This window comes from Mobula hypostoma, chromosome 2, assembly GCF_963921235.1.
Source record: "Mobula hypostoma chromosome 2, sMobHyp1.1, whole genome shotgun sequence".
Taxonomy (NCBI): domain Eukaryota; kingdom Metazoa; phylum Chordata; class Chondrichthyes; order Myliobatiformes; family Myliobatidae; genus Mobula; species Mobula hypostoma.
This window is the reverse complement of record NC_086098.1, coordinates 143,191,689-143,212,297: the sequence shown is the minus strand read 5'-3', so window position 1 is coordinate 143,212,297 and position 20,609 is coordinate 143,191,689.

Genomic DNA, 20,609 nt, shown 5'->3' with positions numbered 1-20,609 from the left:
TCCCATACTTTCCTAAAAACATCACAAATTTATTCCCCCTCATATTATTCCCACTTCCACCCTGGGAAAAAAAGTCTGGCTATCCACTCTATCTTTGCTTCTTATCATCTTGTACACCTCTATCAATTTATCTCTCATCTGCTTTTGTTTCAAAGAGAAAAGTTCTAGCTCATTCAAATGATATGCCCTTTATCTTCATAACACATGCTCTCTAATCCAGGCAGCATCTGATAAACCATCTCTGCACCCTCTGAAGCTTCCACATCTTTCCTATAATGAGGCAACCAGAAATGAACACGATATTCTAAGTGTGGGCAAACCGGGGTTGTTCAGAGGTATAGAGCTACACCATTGTGTTGCAGCTCTTGAACTCAATCCCCTGACTATTGAAAGCCAACATGAATACTCATGCCACACACATCAAAGTTGCTGGTGAACGCAGCAGGCCAGGCAGCATCTCTAGGAAGAGGTGCAGTCGACGTTTCAGGCCGAGACCCTTCGTCAGGACTAACTGAAGGAAGAGTGAGTAAGGGATTTGAAAGTTGGAAGGGGGAGGGGGAGATCCAAAATGATAGGAGAAGACAGGAGGGGGAGGGATGGAGCCAAGAGCTGGACAGGTGATAGGCAAAAGGGATACGAGAGGATCATGGGGCAGGAGGTCCGGGAAGAAAGACAAGGGGGGGGGGACCCAGAGGATGGGCAAGGGGTATATTCAGAGGGACAGAGGAGAGTGAAAAAGGAGAGTGAGAGAAAGAGTGTGTGTGTAAAAATAAATACCGGATGGGGTACGAGGGGGAGGTGGGGCATTAGCAGAAGTTAGAGAAGTCAATGTTCATGCCATCAGGTTGGAGGCTACCCAGACGGAATATAAGGTGTTGTTCCTCCAACCTGAGTGTGGCTTCATCTTTACAGTAGAGGAGGCCGTGGATAGACATGTCAGAATGGGAATGGTATGTGGAATTAAAATGTGTGGCCACTGGGAGATCACGCTTTCTCTGGCGGACAGAGCGTAGGTGTTCAGCAAAGCCGTCTCCCAGTCTGCATCGGGTCTCGCCAATATATAAAAGGCCACATCGGGAGCACCGGACGCAGTATATCACCCCAGCCGACTCACAGGTGAAGTGTTGCCTCACCTGGAAGGACTGTTTGGGGCCCTGAATGGTGGTAAGGGAGGAAGTGTAAGGGCATGTGTAGCACTTGGTCCGCTTACACGGATAAGTGCCAGGAGGGAGATCAGTGGGGAGGGATGGGGGGGACGAATGGACAAGGGAGTTGCGTAGGGAGCGATCCCTGCTGAATGCAGAGAGAGGCGGGGAGGGAAAGATGTGCTTAGTGGTGGGATCCCGTTGGAGGTGGCGGAAGTTACGGAGAATAATATGTTGGACCCGGAGGCTGGTGGGGTGGTAGGTGAGGATCAGGGGAACCCTATTCCTAGTGGGGTGGCGAGAGGATGGAGTGAGAGCAGATGTACGTGAAATGGGGGAGATGCGTTTAAGAGCAGAGTTGATAGTGGAGGAAGAGAAGCCCCTTTCTTTAAAAAAGGAAGACATCTCCCTCGTCCTAGAATGAAAAGCCTCATCCTGAGAGCAGATGCGGCGGAGACGGAGGAATTGCGAGAAGGGGATGGCGTTTTTGCAAGAGACAGGGTGAGAAGAGGAATAGTCCAGATAGCTGTGAGAGTCAGTAGGCTTATAGTAGACATCAGTGGATAAGCTGTCTCCAGAGACAGAGACTGAAAGATCTAGAAAGGGGAGGGAGGTGTCAGAAATGGACCAGGTAAACTTGAGGGCAGGGTGAAAGTTGGAGGCAAAGTTAATAAAGTCAACGAGCTCTGCATGCGTGCAGGAAGCAGCGCCAATGCAGTCATCGATGTAGCGAATGAAAAGTGGGGGACAGATACCAGAATAGGCACGGAACATAGATTGTTCCACAAAGCCAACAAAAAGGCAGGCATAGCAAGGACCCATACGGGTGCCCATAGCTACACCTTTAACTTGGAGGAAGTGGGGGGAGCCAAAGGAGAAATTATTAAGAGTAAGGACTAATTTCGCTAGACGGAGCAGAGTGGTGGTAGAGGGGAACTGATTAGGTCTGGAATCCAAAAAGAAGCGTAGAGCTTTGAGACCTTCCTGATGGGGGATGGAAGTATATAGGGACTGGACATCCATGGTGAAAATAAAGCGGTGGGGGCCAGGGAACCTAAAATCATCGAAAAGTTTAAGAGTGTGAGAAGTGTCACGAACAAGGTAGGAAGGGATTGAACAAGGGGTGATAAAACAGTGTCGAGGTATGCAGAAACGAGTTCGGTGGGGCTCATACTCATTCACACATACTGAAAGCGAATACATCCACACCAGCCAATCAAGCTATGTGGCAACTTTGAGCGATCTACAGACATGGATCTCAAGATCCCTCCATTGTTCCACATCACTAAGAATACTGCAATTAACCCTCTACTCTGCCTTCAACTTCAACCTTCCAAAGTGTACCATTTCACACTTTTCTGGACTGAACTCCATCTGCCACCTCTCAGCCCAGCTCTGCATCCTATCAATGTCAGGATGCAACTTACAAAAACCTTCAACACTATCCACAACACACCAACCTTTGTATCATCTGCAAACCTACAAACACAACCTTCCACTTCTTCATCCAAGTCATTTGTAAAAATCACCAAGAGCCCAGAACAGATCCTGTAGAACTGTGCTGGTCTCCGACCTTCTAGATTGAGTCATAGTTTCCTCAAACATAACATTCCTTGTCTCCAGATAGTAAAGAGAAATGTTTGAGGGTTGAGTGAGTTGGTTATAATTTTCAGTCTTATGCCTGATCAATCATGGTCTTCGGTCTTTTTCAGCATCGTTTTCTCTCAGTCCTTTTGTGCTGGTTCTGCGCCAGCAGCAGGTTACTCCATCACTAACTGTACAACAACCTCAAACAAGAACACCTGTAATTTCCTTTAGCTGACGCCAGCAGCAGACTGATTACCAGATAAAGTGGGGTAGAAAATTCTAATTTTACACTACCACTTCTCAAAATCTGACATTTACTTTTGACATGTATCCACTTTGCACTGGCATCTTGTGTTTATTTCATTCTTATCTGCATTGATGGTTCAGTCCCTCCTTCTGTTGTGACTCAATTTATTCATCAATTTGTCAACCAGGATTTGCACATTTTAGTCTTTATGTCTTGGCATATTGCTTTCTTCCATTGCCAATGAAAACAGTGAATTCCAGTATCATTTATAACTGACTATTCAGTCAGTTGACTAGTAAAGCAACAACTACTTTCCTGTTGATTGTTCAGCTGAATACTTTTCTAAGCTTAGAGCAATAAGTAACGAAGTGATGTTTTCTTTTTGTTTTCATATCTGTGCCTTCATTTGTGAGGCATTGAATTTCCACAATTTAAGTCAACGATAATAAATCTGATTCTGATTTAGAAAACAATTCTTTCAGGCCATTGTTATTTGATTAATATGACTATTGCTTGAAGGATTATGATACAGGGTAAGACTAAAATCAACCAGATACTCAAAACAAAACAAAAGAAAATCTGAAGTTTCAACTACTTAGTCATCTTCAACTCTAGCAAAACATGACGACTTCTTCTGACTGTATTTTGATTTGATATTTTGAGGTGAAAGTAGTCTTCAGCAGTACTGAAAAAAAATAAGCAACAGTGAAGAAACAGCTGTCTTGCCCCTAGCATCAAGAATCAAAACCTGTTTTGTATTCTGATAATGAAAAAGCAAGTTTATTGCATTAAATATACATAAAAAGTGATAAATGTATAAATACAAGATTAATTCCTCATAAATCCTTCATCGGTGGGAGGAGAGAGAGCAGTGCACCACGCATGCGCAGCCCTCCGGTGAAAAATGATATCGTATCCGTTAAACAGGGGCTGTGGACAATTCTGATTTGATGGAGATGGACGTGAAAGCACAGAGGAACATCTGGAAAAATTTCTGAAACACTCGTTTGCTGCTGCCGTTGCCGCGTGGTCAGGAATCTTTCGGAGGGAAGGCTTCAAAATCCCCAGCTTTGCCTGCTGTTGGCGACCAAGATGGAGGTCGAATCGTTCAGATAGAGATGGCGCTCAGTACTCAGTGTCGGAGAGCTGATCAGAGCTGGAAGTTTTCGGATGACTCGGAGTCAGACCATGGGCAGGTATGGCAGGGAGAGTTTTTTTTCCTTCTCCTGTCTGCGTGAGATGTGGGACGTTTGAGAGACTTTGAACTTTTACTGTGCTCATGGACTTCATCAAGTTATGGTATTGTTGCACTGTTGTAACTATATATTATAATTATGTGGTTTTGTTAGTTTTTTTCAGTCTTGGTCTGTCCTGTGTTTTGTGATATCACACTGGAGGAAATATTGTATCATTTCTTAATGCATGCATTACTAAATGACAATAAAAGAGGACTGCGTGGCTTCATAATCTAACAAAAGTGGAATTAACTGTGACTTTATAAGCTAGAAGACGGATTGCCTGGTGTCTATGCTATAGTCTAATTTTAACTTTACCTGGGACAAATCATGCTGCAGATATTTCTGGATGAAATTATGATGGTTCAATGTCAGCAGGCTTAAAGGCTGATATTCCCAGGACTGAGTATATAGTTGCACCCTGCCGGCTCAGATGAGTAAGTCATATCATTCATAGTCTCGACATCTGTCTCCCAAAGTAGGCACTTAACTCCATCAAAGCAAGGTCAGAAAATAGATTGAGGGATGTTCTAAAACCGTACTCTAAAAAATGTAGCAAACCTTCCACCACCTGGGTATCCTTGTTCAAAATGCAGAGGGATCATCCGAGACAGCACGGTGGACCTTGAGACTTTTTGTCAGAAAGGCCAGAAAACCAGATGATAAAGGTGGAAGCAGTGAATTGCCTCTCAAGCAACTCACCCGACTGTGTTGCTGCCCCACTTTCTACCTGATTTTGCTGAGCCTACATTGAAAGGAGTGGAAGCAAGCGACGCCCAATCTCAGAGACACTGAGTAAGAAGAGAAGGGACTCCTCTAACTTCATCCCAGAGCTGACAATGCTGGCAGGATCCTATGCCTGGGTACACTGCCAGGGCCACGACTGACCACCCTGCATATGTAAGGGATCTTACCTTACTCCTGGTTCGATATTCTACTGCTCTTACGTTCAGAATCGTGGGTGACAGCCAAGCTCTAGAGACATCACACACTGCCTAGACCTCTAAGATGAGCAATGTGTTCACAGGTTTGCTTATTGCAGTCTGTCATGACTGAGGTACATGAATTTCACCAAGAAAGCAAATGGTCATGGTCTCACACCTGACTCCAACTCTCTGTGAAGGTCAAAGCCATGTTGACTCTCAACCTCTCACCCTAGGAACTGCCATGCAGGTAAAAATGTGGACAGCATAGAGCATCATGTACTGCATACACAAGGAATCATTGTGACCTCTCTGAGTTTCAGTGAGGAAACAAATGTCACCTTGGGCACTCGGACTTACCAGCTTTTCTTGTTTTGAATGAATGTGAGGATCCATGGATCAGACTCGTATCTCCACAGGAATTCCCATTACCAATGCAGATTCTTTTTATGAACATGGAATATTTCCACATCTTGTGCAAGTTGCCACACAGAAAAATAAAGTTCTCCTCATGGTGAATGCTATATTTTTGGAACACAAACGTGACTCTTTCCTTTTAGTGTAATGCTGGTGACCTTCAGTGCATAACTCTGTTATTTTATATCATTGGCCACAAAGGTTGGGACTTTTCCCTCAAAAAGAAGCACTCAGATAGAATCACGGTGAAGGCACTAGATGCGTCCAAAGCACACTGTAGACCACCGAGAAAGAAGCCAGTCTACTCTCACCGATTATCTTCTGTACAAAACTTTTGATATACTCTATATAGGGTTAAGACGGACAAATAACTGGGAATCAGTGGGAATTAAGGGGGTGAGCACATCGTTAAACATTTTCCTTCATCCATCTTCCTGTCACAGAGCTCAGAATAGAGAGTTTTTGTGAGTCAGCTGAGCCTAACGGAGTGTAAGGATGTCACTAAACTGGAAAGAAGGATGCTGGTAACGTGGAGAGGGTGTAAAAAGACATATGAAGTTATGACTGGGAAAGGAGGGCTTGAGTTATAAGGAAATTTAGGATAGTCTAGGAGTTTTTTTCCCTGAAGCAAAGTGACTGACGGGTGATCTTATTAAATCATGAGGGACAGAAAAATCTTTTCCCTAGGATAGAGGAGTGTAAACCCAGAGGGCATTGGTTTAGATCAAGAGGAAAGGCTTAAAAGGAAGTTGAGGAGCAGCATTTTCACCCAGAAGGTGAATTGCATCTAGAATAAGCTGCCAGAAGAAGAGAGAGAGACAAGGATATAATTAAGAGACATTTGGATGGATTTGAGCCTTTGTCAAATTCAGGCAAATCAGACAGACACAGCTAGGTTGGCTTGGATGCAAAGGGATTCGGGAGTTCTTGTGCAGGATTCCCTGAACTTGCATGTTGAGTCAGTGGTAAGGAAGGCAAGGACTAGAATATAAAAACAAGGATGTAATGTTGAGGCTTTAAAGGGCATTGGTCAGACCGCACTTGGAGTATTATGAGCAGTTTGGGCCTCTTATCTAAGAAAGTATATGCTGGCATTATAGAGGAGGATCACAAGAATGGTCCTAGGAATGAAAAAGTTAAAGTGTGAGGAGCATTTGATGTCTCTGGCCCTGTACTTGATGGAGCTTAGAAGAATGAAGAAGGATCTAATTGAAACCTATTGAATATTGGAAGTCCGTGATAGAGTGGATGTGGAGAAGATGTTTCCTATAGTTGGGGAAACTAAGTCCAGAAGACATGAGACTCGGAAATGAAGGACATCTATTTAAACAGGGATGAGGAGGTATTTCTTCAGCCAGTGAGTGGTGAATATGTGGTATTTGTTGTCACAAACAGCTGTGGAGGCCAGGCCACTGGGTACATTTAAAGCAGAGGTTGATAGGTTATTGATTAGTCAGGGCATGAAAGGTTAAGGGGAGAAGGCTGGAGAATGGGGTTGAGAGGAAATGAATCAGTCATGATCAACCCGATGGGCTGAATGGTCTAATTCTGCTCCTATGTCTTATGTTCTCATGGTACCTCATTATTATTTTGCTCTATTTACTTTTTTTGGAATTTATAGATTTTTATGTCTTTACACTAGATTGCTGCTGCAGACAACAAATTTCATGAGATGTCAGCGTTAAACACCTGTTCTTGATTTTGGATTGTCAAGCATGATTTTTCAGTCTTTCTTGCTAAATGCTGAGCTTCCCAGAAAACATCCCAACTAATGATACATACTCCCCAGAACCCAGCTTACCCCTACCTCAGGAGTCCGGATGTAAGTGGATGGCACACAAAGACTAACTTTCACGGCACCATAGACTAGTTTATCAAAGCAAACACGATAAAGTGTCTAACGCACAACATCCCCTGGGCAAGAGTTCACGAAGAAGCTGCCCCACTGTGTATACATCAGTGCCACTGAAAGCCAGGTTCACAAGACCCATGAAACTGGCACACTTTCTATTTAAATAGTGAAGGATCATTCTGGTTATCATGTGGGGCGATTTCCCTGGTCAGGCTCCCGTGCACCAGCTCACTTACCTCACTAGACGGTCACTCTGATCATTGTCCCATTTGCCATGGTAGCTAATCCTTCTGAATAATTTGTCATTTACCGTGACACCTAATAGCCCTGCTCACTCTCCCATTTACCATGCTAGTGTTTCACTCTGATCAGCATTCCTTTCACCTTTGCTGCCGATTTACCATTGTAGATAATTCATATAATCATATGCTATATTTTCAGATCTGTTATGATTTAGGGGAGATCGTTCAGCCCTATGAACCTTTCCCAGCTCTGAGTGTCATTTCCATGGATATGTCCCTGCAACCTTTTCTATGTTACTTTTCCATTATTCCACCCCCACCCCCACCGCCACCCATCAATTCCCCTGGAACCAGAGATGAAATTCAGCAGCCAATGAAGCTACTCGCAACATGGGAAATCATGGTCAAACTAAATCTCTGAAACTGTGCAGATCATTGACTAATTTATTGTGATATTCAGAGAGGCAGCTGATTGGCCTGAGTACTTGGCTATCACTGCAGTTGTTGTTATTCCTCTCTGCGTCTCATGGTGCATCGGGTGGCAACCTTGCTGCTTCTTTTTTCGTATTCTTGTCTGTTTTTTTACAAGGCCAGGTTGCTAGGTTGACGCTAAACCCAGCACGGATGGAAAATGTGTCAGGGGCCGGCTGGATTTGAACCCGGGACCACTCACTTCAAAGTCCGGTGATGATGGCACTAAACCACCGGCTGGCTAACGCTAGTTAATCCAGCCAATTTTCTCTAGAGCATCAGATGCTGACCTGAGGAAATCTGAAAGAAGTTTATAAAACTAGGATACGTAGACAGGGTAGACAGTCAGAATCTTCACTCCAGGGTAGAAATGTCAGGTACTAGAGGACACATGTTTAAGGTGAGAGGGGGAGAGTTTAAGGGAGATGTGAAAGGCAGGTATTTACGTAGGTGCCTAGAATGGGCTGTCAGGAGTAGTAATGGAAGTAGATGCCATAGCAGTGTTAGTGAGGCTTTTCAGGCAGATGCACGAACACAGTATGTAAGGAATGGAGGGATACCGATCATGCACAAGCAGAAGGCAATTACTTTAATTCGGCATCGTGCTTGGCACAGTCATTGTCGTCGTCGTGGTTATCCGTCAAGGTCGAGGATGATGGTCTTCGTTCTGAAGAAGTAACCCACAGAGTGAAGATGCCTGTGCGTGTATTTGTTTAGCGTGTACTTGATGTTGCACTCCAAGAAGCACACGATAGTTCACAAATCAACCAACTGATTCCAATGGCATGGAAACCACGACGATTGGAGCTGATGGATATGTTGCAGCCTTCATCCTCCTTCACAGCCGTCGAGTTCGAAGTAACTTCGTCCACCTGTTCCACCGTTGAGGTCTTGGTTGGATTGCTCTTTGTCAGGGACTTCACCCTCGACCTTACCGCCATGGGTGACCCTACCAGGAGCACAGCTCCAGACGGCATCACTCTCAGGATCACAGGACCACACAAGCTTCTCCACCACGACAAGGTGACAATCCACGGAGAAGACAGTCATTGTAGGCTGAAGAGTTTGTGCCTCTGTTGTACTGTTGCATGTTCTACGTTCAATATCCCACTGATCAACCTTATCACTGTCTCACTTTCTGTATTAATGATCAATGGCCTTTTATGATGGGAGCTGGTTGCTTGGATCTCAGTTCTACATGACATGGTAGATGACTACTGTGCTCAATGTACCACTTCCTATGGCTGCTCTTCTCTTTTTTTTAATGCCATAGACCTCTATCATTAGCGGAGTGATCCATAGACCCCAGGGAGGGAACCCCTGGATTAGGCTGTTAGGATATCACTGATCACTGCCCCATTCACCATGGTTCTGCTCCCCTTCGCTGTTATTGTCACATCTGATGGCCTAGGACAATATCACACTTACCAAGGTAGCTGATTGCTCAGATTATTTTCCCATTGGCCATGATCACTGATCACTCTGGACACATATCATATTTTCAAAGTTCAAAGTAAATTTATTATTAAAGTACATAGACAACCTGGAGATCCATTTTCTTGCAGGCATGCTCAATAAATCCATAATAGAATAATAACCAGAATAGAATCAATGAAAGACCGCTCCAACTTTGGCGTTCAACAGTGTGTAAAAAGCAACAAACTGCGCACATACAAAAATTAATAATAATTAATAAATTTGCAATAAATATCAAAAACATGAGATGAAGTGCCCCTAAGAGCGAGTCCGTAGGTTGTAGGAACATTTCAATGATGAAGTGAAATTGAAAGAAGTTATCCCCCTTTGGTTCAAGAACCTGATGGTTGAGGGGTAATATCTGTTCCTGAACCTGGTGGTGTGAGTCCTTAGGCTCCTGTACCTTCTTCCTGATGGCAGCAGTGCGAAGAGAACATGGCCAGGGTGGTGGAGGTCCCTTGTGATGGAAGCTGCTTTCCTGCGACAATGTTTGGCGTGCATGAGCTCAGTGATTGGGACAGCTTTACCTGCGATGGACTTGGCCACATCCACTAATTTTTGTACAATTTTCCATTCAAGGACATTAGTGCTTCCATACCAGACTGTAATGCAGCCAGTAAATATACTTCTTATGACAAAGGAGGCCATTCAACCCACTAGGCTTATGCAAGTTATCTGAGCATTCCTATTGGAACCATTCACGTATTTATATCCCTGTAACCTTCTCTATTTTGCATTCCCTTGAACTCTCTGTGACCCAATATGCCGGGGTGGGGGTGGAGTTGCCTGCAGCCAATAAAACTCCGAGCACATCTTTGGTGAGATGAAACCGCAGTACCCCTGTGGTCACAAGGAAAATGTGCAAGTTCCACACAGAGAGAACCAGCTTGTTGTCCAACTTATGATCAAACTTCTACACTACGGCCACAGCAACTTTTACCAGGGCTCCCGATCATTCTTATCAATGACCCACTTACCATGTTCTCGTGGGTGACTCTGATATATGTTGACCAAGTTAGCAGTTTGGTCCATCCACACTCCCAGTTACTATGCTAGCAGATGATTCTGATTAATGTCCCATTTTCCAATTTAACTGTTATACTCTTTACTCTCTCATTTACCACAATGAGTCACCAATATACATTATTTCCCTGTTTGGCAGCTCTTTGTAATGTTTTTTTTAAAGTTCTTTGCTCTTCTCTGACTTTGAGTCATAGAGTGATACAGTCTGAATACAGTCCAACAAAACGGCTGCTCACCTACTGTCATGTGCAAAGGTTTTAGGATTTACTGTGCCTATACAAGTATTCACCCCCCTTGAAAGCTTTCATGTTTTATTGTTTTACAACATTGAATCACAGTGGATTTAATTCGTTTTTTCAATACGATCAGCAGAAAAAGACTCATTTGATTCAAAGTAAAATCAGATCTTTACAAAGTGATTGAAATTAATTACAAATATAAAACACAAAATAATTGATTGCATAAGTATTCACCCGGCCCCCCTTAACAAGATACATCAAATTGTCACTAGTGCTGCCAGTTAGCTTTAAATTAAAGGCATCCGTTAGCCTTGCCAGTCCATGGATCTGCACCTGAAAAGTCTTCACTCTCCAGGGCACAGGCCTGGGCAAGGTTGTATGGAAGACCAGCACTCGCTCATGCTGCAAGTCTCCCCTCTCCAGGACACCAATGTTGTACAAGGGAAGGGCATTAGAACCCATACAGCTTGGCACCAGTGTTGTCGCAGAGCAATGTATGATTAAGTGCCTTGCTCAAGGACACAACATGTTGCCTCAGCTGGGACTCGAACCCACGACCTTCAGGTCACTAGTCCAATGCCTTAACCACTTGGCCACGTACCCACACCAGTTGGCTTTAGAAGTCACATAGTTAAATGGAGATCTGTTTTTGGAAACCTATGTGCAGTCAAGGTGTTTCAATTGATTGTAGTAAAAATACACAGGTATCAAGAAGGTCCAACTGCTGGTGAGTCAGTATCTTGGCAAAAATTATAACATGAAGACAAAAGAGCATTCCAAACAACTCTGCAAAAAGGTTATTGAAAAGCACAAGTCAGGAGATGGATACAAGAACATTTCCAAGTCACTGAATATCCTTCAGTGTACAGTTAAGCCAAACATTAAGAAATGGAAAGAATATGGCAACGTCCTCAAAAATTACGTGACTGTGCAAGAAGGGGATGAGTGAGGGAGGCCACCAAGAGACCTATGACAACTCTAGAGGAGCTACAAGCTTCAGTGGTTGAGATGGGGGAGACTGCACATACAACAACTGTTGACTGGGTGCCTCGCCAGTTACAGCTTTATGAGAGAGAGGCAAAGAGAAAGCCACAGTTGAAAAAAGCTCACATGAATTCTTGGCTAGAGTTTACCTGAAGGCATATGGGAGACTCTGAAGTCAGCTGGAAGAAAGTTCTACGGGTCTGTTGAAACCAAAAGTTGAGCTTTTCAGATTAAATGCTATGTTTGGCATAAGCTGAACACCACACATCATCAAAAACACACCATCCCTACCACAAAGCATGGTGGTGGCTGTGTCATGCTGTGGGGATGCTTCACTGCAGCAGGCCCTGGAAGGTTTGTGAAGGTTGAGGGTAAAATGAATACAGCAAAATACAGGGAAATCCTGGATGTAGTCTGCAAGAGAACTGTGACTTGGGAGAAGATTTGTTTTCCAGCAAGACAAGACCCCAAGCATAAAGCCAAAGCTACCCAGGAATGGCTTAAAAACAACAAAGTTATTGTCCTGTAGTGGCCAAGTCAGAGTCCTGACCTCATTCTAATTGAGGACTTGTGGCTGGACTTGAAAAGGGCTGTTCACTCATGATCCCCATGCAATCTGACAGAGCTTGAGCAGTTTTGTAAAGAAGAATGAGGAAAAATTGCAGTGTCCAGATGTGCAGAGCAGATAGCGACCTATCCACACACTCGAGGCTGTAATTGATGCCAAAGGTGCATCTACTAAATACTGACCTGAAGGTGGTGAATACTTGTGCAATTATTTTGTGTTTTATATTTGTAATTAATTTAGATCACTTTGTTGAGTTCTGTTTTCACTTTGACATGAAAAAGTCTTTTTCCGTTGATCAATGTCAAAAAAGTCAAATTAAATCTGCTGTGATTCAATGTTGCAAAACAACAAAATCTGAAAAGTTACAAGGGGGGGTGAATACTTTTTATAGGCACTGTATCTACAGCTAAGGTGCCTAAGACTTTTCCACAGTACTGCAGTAGTTTTATGTATTGCACTGTACTGATCTGCAGAACAAAAAAAAATTCATGGCATATGTGAGTGATGATAAATGGCCAATAAACCAATTGTTTGAAATCAAATTACCTTGCCTGGTGTCCGCACTTGCACCAATGCCCCCACCCCGCCTCTAACGATCCTTTTCTGCCTTATGTCCCACACCCCCTCCTCCTGCAGCGCTCTACCCACACCATTCCCAACATCCTTTGCTCCTGCCAGAATTCCAGATTTACAAACTCACTCTGCTTCACGTTGACAAATACAGAACCTTGCAAAGTTCTTAGGCACCCTAGCTATGTATTTATATATATATATATATATGTCTATGGCTTTTGCACAGCACTGTACAAACACAAGGGGAGGGTGTGCAGATTTATAAAGGACAGTTAGCCTACTGACCTTTGCGATGTGGGAAGAGACCAGAGCATCTGGAAAAAACTCAGACGGTGCTATTGAGAATCTGTAGTCTTATGATAGACAGCACCACAGGTCAGGATTGAACTGGGGTCTCGGCTGCTTTGAGGGAGTGATCCTAACTAGCCATTCCTTTGCTCTATTTATCCCTGCTGTCACGTGTATTCTTACATCCACCTGATATCCCCATTTTTTCCTGTTTTATTTAGTCCTTCCACAATCCATGATCATAACTTCAGTTGTCTTTGCCCTACAATGTGAAAATGACTCCTGCTTCTCCCACTGTACCCAGACTGCGGGTTTGTTCTAAATATCTCTGCACATTTCTTGATGTCACGTAGCTTTTTAACGCTCTTGTGAAGCTCATTTTGCCTCTGTTTACGGTGTTGAAGTGACTTGTGCAAAGGCAACTTGCTTTTAACAAGCCAATTATCACACTCAGTGAGATTTTACAATATCCAAATTGGCTGATGTACTTTCCTGAATTACAACAGTGAATTTGTTACTTGCTGTGAACCAATTTGTTATAAATTGAAAGGTGCTAAATACTCGGAAGAGCAAGAACACTAATTTCATTTCTTTCTTGTTGTTTATAACAGTGTTTTGCAAGGATTTTGATCTGTGTGCTGTGCAAGCAACAAGACATTGAATCTACGGGCTCTGAATATCTTTTAACTGCATCACGCACCTGTACAGGTGTTCTTTGAGTTATCCACACAGTAACAATTATAACATTTCAAAAACAAGCCAGGAGCCACATGGCATCTGAGTGCTTTGAGGTATCACTTATCATTTCACTGTCCAAACAAAAAAGACTTGTTTCTTTGGTGCAGCTTGAAAGCGTCGAGCAGTGCCTGATCTGCCAAAATGTTTATGAATGTCTCCAGGAATCAAAACGTGTGCCAGAATCAATATTATTGTGGGTGTGCTGTAGAACTCTCTATTACTGTGGTTTGGCAAGTTCCAAAATGATGCATTTTTTAAAAAGGAACTGAGTACTCTTTTAACATATTGTTGAGAGTCCTCTGAAGTTTTAACCTTTAATATAAACACAAAATACTCTGCAGATGCTGGGGTCAAAGCAATCTTAATATAACCCTGAATACTGAAATATCTGGCTTACCAGACAGCAAAAACTCTGAATTTATCACTAATTGGTTGCTCACCCATATGGAAACCTGATAAGTTAGATTTATTGGCAAGCTACTTGATCTACGGAGCATCACACCCTAGCCCATTGTGAATACCGCCATAGAAGCATGAATGTCCTCTTGCACAGTCCTTCTGACCAAAATGGCAAGATCAATTTTTTCACTCACTGCAGCTGAGATTTGCAAACTCAGATCAAACCATAAGGCTTTCCTTATTAGAATCAGAATCAGGTTTAATATCATCGGCATACGTTGTGAAATTTGTTCACTTAGCGGCAACAGTACCATGCAATACATGATAATATGGAGAAGAAAAAGTAAATCAATTACAGTAAGTATGTATATGTGTGTTAAATAGTCAAATTAAAAATAATACAAAAACAGAACTAATTTAAAAAAATGTAATGTAGTATTCATGGGTTCAAAGTCCATTCAGAAATCAGATGACAGAGGGGAGGAAGCTGTTCCTGAATTGCTGAGTGTGTGCCTTCAGGCTTCTGTACATCCTTCCTGATGGTAACAATGGGTAGAGGGCATGCCCTGGGTGGTGGGGGTCCTTAACAATGGAGGCCACCTTTCTGGGGTGCCACTCCTTGAAGATGTCTTCGATACTACAGTGGCTAGTACCTAAGATGGAGCTGACTAATTTTACAACATTCTGTAGCTTCCTTCGATCCCGTGTGGTAGTTCTCCCATACCAGAGAGTGATGCAGCCTGTTAGAATGCTCTCCACAGTATATCTGTAGAAGTTTGAGAATTTTATACATACTTTATTCTTTATACCTTATTGTCGCCAAACAATTGATACTAGAATGTACAATCATCACAACGATATTTGATTCTGCGCTTCCCGTTCCCTGGATTAGAAATCGATAGTAAATATTAAAAATTTAAATTATAAATCATAAATAGAAAATAGAAAAATGGGAAGTAAGATAGTGCAAAAAAAACCGAGAGGCAGGTCCAGATATTTGGAGAGTACGGCCCAGATCCGGGTCAGGTGAAAAACCAAATCTCCTCAAACTCCTAATGAAATATAGCCACTGTCTTGCCTTCTTTATAGCTGTATCGATATGTTGGGACCAGGTTAGATCCTCAGAGAACTTGACACCCAGGAACTTGAAATTGCTAACTCTCTCCTCTATAAGGACTGGTTTGTGTTCTCTTGTCTCACCCTCCCTGAAGTCCACAATCAGCTCTTTGGTCTTACTGACATTGAGTGCAAGGTTGTTGCTGCAGCACCACTCCACTGGCTGGTATATCTCCCTTTCGAACTGGTGATCTAGGGACGTGTGAAGAGACATTGAGATTGTGTCTGCTGTAGACCTGTTGTGACGATAGGCAAATTACAGTGGGTCCAGGTCCTTACTAAGGCAGGAGTTCATTCTAGCCATGACCAACCTTACGAAGCATTTCATCACTGTAGATGTGAGTGCTACTGGGCGATAGTCATTAAGGCAGCTCACAGTACTCCTCTTGGGCACTGGTATAATTTGTGCCTTTTTGAAGCAGGTAGGAACTTCTGACTATAGCAGTGAGAGGTTGAAAATATCCTTGAATACTCCTGCCAGTTGGTTGGCACAGGTTTTCAGAGCCTTACTGGGTACTCCATTGGGGCCTGCTACCTTGCAAGGGCTCACCCTCCTTAAAGACAACCTGACAATGGCCTCCAAAATGGAGATCACAGGGTCACCGGGTGCAGCAGAGATCTTCACAGCTGTAGTTATATTCTCCCTTTCAAAGTGGGCATAGAAAGTGTTGAGTTCATCTGATAGTGAAGCATCATCGCCATGCTATTGGGTTTCCCTTTGTTGGAAGTAATGTCCTGCAAAGCCTGCCAGAGTTGTTGTACATCGATGTCACCTCCAACCTCGCTCAGTATTGTTTCTTCGCTCCTGAAATAGCCCTCCGCAAGTCATACCTGAGCCTTACCTGTATAGCCCAAAGCTGTGCATTAAGTGGCAGCTTTAACGTTGACTTATGCATTTGTTATTTGTTCTGCAAATGGAATTTAAATAATTACATAATAGATCTGTCAATAAAATGGTGTTATTGGCATAAACCTACAGCAATTTTGATATTAGTATATTATTACCACGTGAAAATCTTGTCTTGTGCAATGTTTAGTTGGATCAAATCATTACACAGTGCACTGAGCTACAATAAGGAAAAACAATAACAATGCAGAATAATGTGCAAACTCTACTGAAAGAGCAGTGAAGGTAAATCATAAAGTACAAGATCATAAGGTAGATTGTGCGCCCAGTAGTCTACACTATCATACAACAGGTCCATTCAAGCGCCTACTAAAAGTGGGATAGAAGCTGTCACAGAGCCTGGTAATACACTCTTTCAGGCTTTTGTATCTTCAGCCTGATGGCACAGGGGAGAAGGGAGAATGTCCAGCGTGGGTGGGGTTGCTGACTATGCTGGCTCCTTTACTGAGGCAGTGAGAAGGATATTCAGAGTCCACAGAGGGGAGGTGGGCTTCTGTGATGTGCTGAGCAGTATCACAACCTTCTGCAGTTTCTGGAGTTCACATGCAGAACAGTTGCCATACCAAGCCATAACGCATCCATCAGAATGCTTTCTATAGAGCACTGATAAAAATTGGTAAGAGTTGACAGGGGCATGTGATTATCTTTAACCTCCTCAGGAAGTATAAGCATCGGTGAGTTTTCCTGGCCATGGCCAGGATACGGTTCAATCATCACACTATTGGTGATGGTCACACCTAAGAACATGGAGCTCTCAGCCCTCCCAACCCCAACACTGTTGGCGTAAACAGGAGCGTGGGCACCATCCCCCTTTCTAAAGTGAATGACCAGCTCTTTCTATTCTTGTTGACCTTGAGGAAAAAGCCTTTGCCATGGCACCACATCACCAAAGGCTCCATTTCCTTCCTGGACTCCAACTCACTGTTATTTGAAATGCAGCCCACAACAATCATATCATCTGTGAACTTGTAGGCAGGGTTAGAGCAGAACCTGGCCGTGCAGTCGTGAGTGTACCACATGTAGAATAGGGGGCTGAGGACGCAACTGGTGGAGGTTCAGTGGTCAGGATAATTGTGGTGGACTGGTTGCTGCCTCTCTTTACTGATTTCAGTCTGTTGGTCAGAAAATCATGTCTCTTATGGCTAGAAGGATGCTTTTGCTTAAATGGAAAGATGTGGCCCCTCCTATTCACATCCAATGGTTACGTGATGTCATATCATGTTTAAATTTAGAGAAGATTCGATGTTCAATCTTTGAATTTAATCAAGACTTTCAAACATTGTGGGGACCCTTTCTGAATTATTTTCAAAACCTTTGATTTGCTGTTAAAGCACTGATGATGACTAACAATTTTTTCTTTTTTTTCTATTGATCAGCTTTGGTCTTGGTAGTGGGTTAGATTTTTTTATATAAAAAACTATTATTTTTCAATGTTACGAACTAATTAATTTGTGCGAATATAGGGTAAGGAATCTTTATATGTGATTTAGTTTAATGTATTGACATATATATTTTTTTCCTGTACTCTGAATTCTTATATATAAATTAATAAATATATTGGTAAAAGGAAAAAGAAAATCAAGGATCTAATTGCAGAGGGAGACATTAACTCCCAGGGTCTGGAATTTGGTGATGAGTCTGCTTTGAAAAATAGAATTGAAGACAGAACTCTAGTCAATTAACAATAGTCCTGATGTTGGTGACTTTACTGTCCAGATATTCCAAAGGTGTGTTCAGGGCCAGGGGGATGGTGTCTACTGTAGACCTGCTCCAGCAGTAGGAAAATTGCAGAGGGTCGAGGTTTTTTGTGAAGGGGGTTGATGTGTGCCATGACCAACCTCATGAAGCACCTCATGATGGTTGGTGTTAAAGCTACTGAATGGAAGTCATTAAATCTCCAGGGAGAATGCTGAGAGAGATAGAGAGAGAGAGAGAGAGAGAGATAAAATTACTGTTCCTCGTGGACATTATGAGTTAAAGAGCTTAAGTCTGAATATAACTGGATGACAGCTATCTTGGAGAGTTTCTGGGCTGGAGGAGAATCGATGAGTTAGACTCTTAGTTACTGAGGCATATAAAAGTAAAGACAGCAATTTTAAAAAGGAGATGTTGCTCAACAGTAACAAGTTTAGGTTGACAAGCACAGAAGTGTGTGTACAGAGTGTATGATATAGCAGAACTATTTGGGCTAATGTTTAGATTAAATGCAGTGCAAAAATAATTGAAATAACATGCCAAACATAAATTGTTCAATATATTTTGATATAAACATTAAGAATATATAATAAAACCGAAGACATTGAGGACAAGTGCAGCAAATCATAGGAACTAGTCATTCAACCTGGTGACTTTACAACCAGAGGGCACAGTTTAAGAATAGAAGGACGTCCTTTTATAACAGATGAAAAGGAATTTCCTCAGCCCGAGGTGACGAATCTGTGGAATTCAGATGTCTGTGGAGGACAATTCATTGGGCATATTTAAAGCTGAGGCTGATAAGTTCTTGATTAGTAATGGCATCAAATGTTAGGGGGAGAAGTCAGGAGAGAGGGGTTGAGAGGGACAATAAATCAGGCATGATGGAATGAATGGCAGAGAAGACTCGATGGGACAGATATTTCTGCTCCTATGTCCTATGGACTTATGGCCTGTAGATACTGGAATCTGGAGCAACACACAAAACACTGGAGGAACTTATGGAGTGAAATGGACAGCTGACGATTCAGATTGAGGCCCTTCAGTTGGAGTGATGAGATTCAACTTGGTGAGCATGTTGCACGAATCAGATTGACCTTGTTTGCTCTGTCCCTTATAGCTTAGTTGGCATATGATTCAGGAACGTAGTCCTCCCTTCCACCATCAGATTACTGAATCGTTCATATACCATGAACCTACCTTGTCATTCCTTTTATTTTTGCACTATTCCTTCTTGTAATTTATAATAACTGTATTACTTTGCACTGTTCTGCTGTCACAAAACAATAAAATACATATCATATAACTCAGATAATGAAAAGGTAGCCAATTGATGGCAATGGTTTAAGTCATAGAAAGCTATGGTACAGAAACAGGCGGTTTGGCCCATCTAGTCCATGCCAAACCATTTATACTGGCTTGTCCCATCAAGCTGCACCAGGACTATAGCCCTCCATACCCTGCTCATTCAAACTTCTCTTGAATGTTGAACATCCACTACTTGCGCTGAAACTTCATTCCACACTCTCCTCCGAGTGAAAACATTTCCCCTCACATTTCTTATATGCTTCTTGGGAGAGAGAGTCTAAGGCTTCCATTGTCCTTTGGGTGAGGAGTAATTCTGTCCGCAGTAAAGGCTGAGCCCAAATCCTCAATGAGGTTGTAGATTAAATCTCGCACTTTGGTCAGACAATCCTGCCTAAGCACAGCCAGCTCGACTTGTACGAAGGATAGAACTTGGGACTTTCCTAGGTACATATACCCACAAACCCATGAAGTGAGCTGCTGTTCCTTTAGTCATTTGATGTGATCATGAATGGAACAACAACAGATTCGTACACACACATACCAGAAAAACAGTTCAGTACGTTGCATCATCTGAACCAATTTTCCACTAACCCACATCAAGACCAATAAACTCAAATAGTTAACTGAGCTAAATGTCCCTGCCAAACATCCCCTGCATCACTTTAGGACATTAGCATATTTTAGACACAGAAATTCAGTCATCTTTTTGTGATCTGTTCAATTGAATTGGTGTAAGTTCATTGCCGTCCTAGCAGAATATTGTACAGGAAAGTTGAAGTCGTACTTGTGCGTGCCACGATGCTGTTCGTGGAAATGACATGGCAGGTAGCAACATTGTCAATGATGGATGATGGAATGGTACGATGGACGTTTCTTATCTTAATTGTGAGAATATAAACATATAGATAAAGAAGTTGAGTTTGAACCAGAAAAATAGGTTTTTGCAGTACATGAACCTTTTCAAAGAACCCATCTGTTAGGGCACCATTGTTGCAAAGTCAAAGTAGAAGGCAGTGGTGGATTCTCAGAGAGATGAGAGACTGCCGATGTTGGAACCTAGTGTAAAAAATAAGCTGCTGGAAAAAAACTCACTGGGTCAGACAGTATCTGTGGAAGGAAGTGGACAGTCCATATTTTGGGCTGAGGGCCGTCATCTGGATTGGATGTCAGATTGTT